Below are 7,301 nucleotides of genomic sequence, written 5' to 3' on the forward strand. Positions count from 1 at the left end.
TGTGAACTTCAGGAAGTACGCGTACTGGTACGCGGACTTTAGTTCCGGTTATCCTGAGCAGCAAAGTACGCATACTTTGGTTCAAGGATATTTGACTTACACACATATGAGTTGTCTCAAAATGTTTATATCCAACCATGGTTATGTATTCTAAACTCTCATTTCAATCATTGAAACATTCTTAGAGGACGTTATATAGTTGTTGTTCACAAACTATTTTTCGTCAAAGCGATTTTCAAGTAATTGAAACTAATATGACTTTCGTCACTAATAAAGATGAACTTGTCCAAAGCGAAATCTTACCAACACATATTTCGATAAATAGATAAGAGAGATAAACTCAACTCGAAATAGTACATGTGTATGATCATAATCTATATAGCAACACGACTCTTGTCTCAAGATAGGAGATAAAGTAGACTTTTGAGTGATAGATAAGTTCAAGTCTCCACATACCTTTTTTTCGATGAAGTTCCACCAGTTCCTTGAGTAGTTCTTCTTATTTGCATGATGAAAACCGTGGAGTCTAGAGCTCAACTACACTTTCTATCCTAGTCCGAGACTTAGCTATTAGTAGACTAGAAATCAAGACTTATAGTTTTGGCAACTAAACTTGACAAACAAGCTTGGTATAGCAACGCTTGCGAGTAGTCAATCCCCCCCCCCTTTGCCAATTTTAGTGACAAAAGTATCAATACATATGGAATACAAAATAAATAAACTTTGAAGATTCTCTTCCACATGCATGATCCTCTTGGTTCTTCAAAATTACTCGAAATCTTCGTCACTTCCAAGCACTCCAATGATTCCAAAGATATTCAATGCAGTATCATCGATGTTGAAGATCTGTAGCCATAACAATGAGAAAACAAAATCCCTGAATCATTGTTACACATTGTCATAGTATTATTACACAACATCAAAGTTCAATTGCATCACAACTTCGGCAACAATACTATGGTGATATGTATCACTCCCCCTTAGTCAATACTTCATCTCACATGAAGACCACTCCCCCTTACATAATGATCCGAAAACCATATGTATTTGTAGTGCGAACTACACATTAATTCTCCCCCTTTTTGTCAATAAAATTTGCAAAGGTACGAAAACTAGTGGGATCCTCATGAAATTTCCATAGAGACACTTCATGACCAAAAGAAAGAAACACATCATCTTATTTAGATGCAATCATATAGCCGAAGCTAAATGCATTCATCAAGGACTTTATTAAGATACAAGATAAATCCTATAATATTCCACATCCGCACTTCCCGCAAAGATTTGGTAATTAAGCACAAGTTCAATTAAGAACTCTCCCCCATAAAATGCCATTCTCGAAAGAACAACAAGAGCGACCTTACTTTCACAAAAAAAGAAGGATTTCTTTGGACATTAACAAATCACGTAAGAGTAGAATATGTATCCAAAAACTCAATTAAATTAACCACAGGATTTCTTTGGACATTAACCTAGTCCAGATTGAACACACACTGTATGAATCCGCTACAGACACTAGCCTACTACAAACTAACTTTGGTCTGGACTGTAGTTGAACCCCAATCAATCTCACACTGATCCCAGCAGGATACGACGCACTTGATTCCCTTAGCTGATCTAACCCACAACTAAGAGTTGCTACGACCCAAATTCGAAGACTTTAATAAACAAATCTATATCACACAAAAAAGTCTACAGGAATAAATAAATCTGTCTCCCACAAAATTACCTACGATTTTGTTCCGTCTTTTGATAAATCAAGGTAAACATGAACCAATTGATATACCAGACTTATATTCCCGAAGAACAACCTATAAATATCAATCACCTCACAATAATCTTAATCGACTAGCGAAACAAGATATTGTGGAATCACAAACGATGAGACGAAGAGTTTGTGACTACTTTTCTATCTTTCCTATCGGAGAAATTAATCTCAAGCCAATCCTTACAATTGTACTCAAATACGATAGAAACAACAAGATCATATCACTAAACTACAGAGAAAATAGTTGGGTCTGGCTTCACAATCCCAATGAAGTCTTTAAGTCGTTAACCTACAGGGTCTCGATAGAAACCTAAGGTTAAAGGAGAATCGACTCTAGCTTACAACTAGTATCACACAGGAGGTATGGGAATTAGGTTTCCCAGTTGTTAGAGTTCTCCTTTATATAGTCTTCAAATCAGGTTTTCCAATCTAAGTTTCCTAGGTAACAAAGCCTTCAATATTCACCGTTAGATGAAAACCTGATTAGATTCAAGCCAATATATTTCAACCGTCAGATCGAACTTAGCTTGTTATACACACATGAAATGTAACTTCATTTAGGTTTGAGTAACCGTACCTAAACGTGTACAAGTCGTTGGTTCAACGGTAGTTAACCATAGGTTAGCCACATGAGCACTTTCATATCAATCTTATTCTTCTTTACCAAAACTTTTTCAAATGACTCAAATGAACTAGTTAGAGAGTTGTTCAATTGCTTAGATCTCATAGAAGTATACAAGACACAATCGAAACAAAAACAGTTTTGATTCACTCGAATTGATTCATGAACATTATAGCCACGGTTTTCAAAGATTGCATTCCTTAATATATAAATGTCTTAGTTCACGAATTAAACTATTTTAGAAAATAACTTACTTAAGTACGCATACTGGTACGTGGACTTAAGTACCCGAATTAATTTTTTTTTTCAGTTCACAAACTCCAGCAAAAATTCACGGCATGTGAACTTCAGGAAGTACGCGTACTGGTACGCGGACTTTAGTTCCGGTTATCCTGAGCAGCAAAGTACGCATACTTTGGTTCAAGGATATTTGACTTACACACATATGAGTTGTCTCAAAATGTTTATATCCAACCATGGTTATGTATTCTAAACTCTCATTTCAATCATTGAAACATTCTTAGAGGACGTTATATAGTTGTTGTTCACAAACTATTTTTCGTCAAAGCGATTTTCAAGTAATTGAAACTAATATGACTTTCGTCACTAATAAAGATGAACTTGTCCAAAGCGAAATCTTACCAACACATATTTCGATAAATAGATAAGAGAGATAAACTCAACTCGAAATAGTACATGTGTATGATCATAATCTATATAGCAACACGACTCTTGTCTCAAGATAGGAGATAAAGTAGACTTTTGAGTGATAGATAAGTTCAAGTCTCCACATACCTTTTTTTCGATGAAGTTCCACCAGTTCCTTGAGTAGTTCTTCTTATTTGCATGATGAAAACCGTGGAGTCTAGAGCTCAACTACACTTTCTATCCTAGTCCGAGACTTAGCTATTAGTAGACTAGAAATCAAGACTTATAGTTTTGGCAACTAAACTTGACAAACAAGCTTGGTATAGCAACGCTTGCGAGTAGTCAATCCCCCCCCCCTTTGCCAATTTTAGTGACAAAAGTATCAATACATATGGAATACAAAATAAATAAACTTTGAAGATTCTCTTCCACATGCATGATCCTCTTGGTTCTTCTTCAAAATTACTCGAAATCTTCGTCACTTCCAAGCACTCCAATGATTCCAAAGATATTCAATGCAGTATCATCGATGTTGAAGATCTGTAGCCATAACAATGAGAAAACAAAATCCCTGAATCATTGTTACACATTGTCATAGTATTATTACACAACATCAAAGTTCAATTGCATCACAACTTCGGCAACAATACTATGGTGATATGTATCACTCCCCCTTAGTCAATACTTCATCTCACATGAAGACCACTCCCCCTTACATAATGATCCGAAAACCATATGTATTTGTAGTGCGAACTACACATTAATTCTCCCCCTTTTTGTCAATAAAATTTGCAAAGGTACGAAAACTAGTGGGATCCTCATGAAATTTCCATAGAGACACTTCATGACCAAAAGAAAGAAACACATATCATCTTATTTAGATGCAATCATATAGCCGAAGCTAAATGCATTCATCAAGGACTTTATTAAGATACAAGATAAATCCTATAATATTCCACATCCGCACTTCCCGCAAAGATTTGGTAATTAAGCACAAGTTCAATTAAGAACTCTCCCCCATAAAATGCCATTCTCGAAAGAACAACAAGAGCGACCTTACTTTCACAAAAAAAGAAGGATTTCTTTGGACATTAACAAATCACGTAAGAGTAGAATATGTATCCAAAAACTCAATTAAATTAACCACAGGATTTCTTTGGACATTAACCTAGTCCAGATTGAACCACACATGTATGAATCCGCTACAGACACTAGCCTACTACCAACTAACTTTGGTCTGGACTGTAGTTGAACCCCAATCAATCTCACACTGATCCCAGCAGGATACGACGCACTTGATTCCCTTAGCTGATCTAACCCACAACTAAGAGTTGCTACGACCCAAATTCGAAGACTTTAATAAACAAATCTATATCACACAAAAAAGTCTACAGGAATAAATATCTGTCTCCCACAAAATTACCTACGATTTTGTTCCGTCTTTTGATAAATCAAGGTAAACATGAACCAATTGATATACCAGACTTATATTCCCGAAGAACAACCTATAAATATCAATCACCTCACAATAATCTTAATCGACTAGCGAAACAAGATATTGTGGAATCACAAACGATGAGACGAAGAGTTTGTGACTACTTTTCTATCTTTCCTATCGGAGAAATTAATCTCAAGCCAATCCTTACAATTGTACTCAAATACGATAGAAACAACAAGATCATATCACTAAACTACAGAGAAAATAGTTGGGTCTGGCTTCACAATCCCAATGAAGTCTTTAAGTCGTTAACCTACAGGGTCTCGATAGAAACCTAAGGTTAAAGGAGAATCGACTCTAGCTTACAACTAGTATCACACAGGAGGTATGGGAATTAGGTTTCCCAGTTGTTAGAGTTCTCCTTTATATAGTCTTCAAATCAGGTTTTCCAATCTAAGTTTCCTAGGTAACAAAGCCTTCAATATTCACCGTTAGATGAAAACCTGATTAGATTCAAGCCAATATATTTCAACCGTCAGATCGAACTTAGCTTGTTATACACACATGAAATGTAACTTCATTTAGGTTTGAGTAACCGTACCTAAACGTGTACAAGTCGTTGGTTCAACGGTAGTTAACCATAGGTTAGCCACATGAGCACTTTCATATCAATCTTATTCTTCTTTACCAAAACTTTTTCAAATGACTCAAATGAACTAGTTAGAGAGTTGTTCAATTGCTTAGATCTCATAGAAGTATACAAGACACAATCGAAACAAAAACAGTTTTGATTCACTCGAATTGATTCATGAACATTATAGCCACGGTTTTCAAAGATTGCATTCCTTAATATATAAATGTCTTAGTTCAGCACGAATTAAACTATTTTTAGAAAATAACTTACTTAAGTACGCATACTGGTACGTGGACTTAAGTACCCGAATTAATTTTTTTTTTCAGTTCACAAACTCCAGCAAAAATTCACGGCATGTGAACTTCAGGAAGTACGCGTACTGGTACGCGGACTTTAGTTCCGGTTATCCTGAGCAGCAAAGTACGCATACTTTGGTTCAAGGATATTTGACTTACACACATATGAGTTGTCTCAAAATGTTTATATCCAACCATGGTTATGTATTCTAAACTCTCATTTCAATCATTGAAACATTCTTAGAGGACGTTATATAGTTGTTGTTCACAAACTATTTTTCGTCAAAGCGATTTTCAAGTAATTGAAACTAATATGACTTTCGTCACTAATAAAGATGAACTTGTCCAAAGCGAAATCTTACCAACACATATTTCGATAAATAGATAAGAGAGATAAACTCAACTCGAAATAGTACATGTGTATGATCATAATCTATATAGCAACACGACTCTTGTCTCAAGATAGGAGATAAAGTAGACTTTTGAGTGATAGATAAGTTCAAGTCTCCACATACCTTTTTTTCGATGAAGTTCCACCAGTTCCTTGAGTAGTTCTTCTTATTTGCATGATGAAAACCGTGGAGTCTAGAGCTCAACTACACTTTCTATCCTAGTCCGAGACTTAGCTATTAGTAGACTAGAAATCAAGACTTATAGTTTTGGCAACTAAACTTGACAAACAAGCTTGGTATAGCAACGCTTGCGAGTAGTCAATCCCCCCCCCCCTTTGCCAATTTTAGTGACAAAAGTATCAATACATATGGAATACAAAATAAATAAACTTTGAAGATTCTCTTCCACATGCATGATCCTCTTGGTTCTTCAAAATTACTCGAAATCTTCGTCACTTCCAAGCACTCCAATGATTCCAAAGATATTCAATGCAGTATCATCGATGTTGAAGATCTGTAGCCATAACAATGAGAAAACAAAATCCCTGAATCATTGTTACACATTGTCATAGTATTATTACACAACATCAAAGTTCAATTGCATCACAACTTCGGCAACAATACTATGGTGATATGTATCACTCCCCCTTAGTCAATACTTCATCTCACATGAAGACCACTCCCCCTTACATAATGATCCGAAAACCATATGTATTTGTAGTGCGAACTACACATTAATTCTCCCCCTTTTTGTCAATAAAATTTGCAAAGGTACGAAAACTAGTGGGATCCTCATGAAATTTCCATAGAGACACTTCATGACCAAAAGAAAGAAACACATATCATCTTATTTAGATGCAATCATATAGCCGAAGCTAAATGCATTCATCAAGGACTTTATTAAGATACAAGATAAATCCTATAATATTCCACATCCGCACTTCCCGCAAAGATTTGGTAATTAAGCACAAGTTCAATTAAGAACTCTCCCCCATAAAATGCCATTCTCGAAAGAACAACAAGAGCGACCTTACTTTCACAAAAAAAGAAGGATTTCTTTGGACATTAACAAATCACGTAAGAGTAGAATATGTATCCAAAAACTCAATTAAATTAACCACAGGATTTCTTTGGACATTAACCTAGTCCAGATTGAAACACACTGTATGAATCCGCTACAGACACTAGCCTACTACAAACTAACTTTGGTCTGGACTGTAGTTGAACCCCAATCAATCTCACACTGATCCCAGCAGGATACGACGCACTTGATTCCCTTAGCTGATCTAACCCACAACTAAGAGTTGCTACGACCCAAATTCGAAGACTTTAATAAACAAATCTATATCACACAAAAAAGTCTACAGGAATAAATAAATCTGTCTCCCACAAAATTACCTACGATTTTGTTCCGTCTTTTGATAAATCAAGGTAACATGAACCAATTGATATACCAGACTTATATTCCCGAAGAACAACCTATAAATATCAATCACCTCACAA

The sequence above is a fragment of the Papaver somniferum genome, chromosome 3 (assembly GCF_003573695.1).
Source record: "Papaver somniferum cultivar HN1 chromosome 3, ASM357369v1, whole genome shotgun sequence".
NCBI lineage: Eukaryota > Viridiplantae > Streptophyta > Magnoliopsida > Ranunculales > Papaveraceae > Papaver > Papaver somniferum.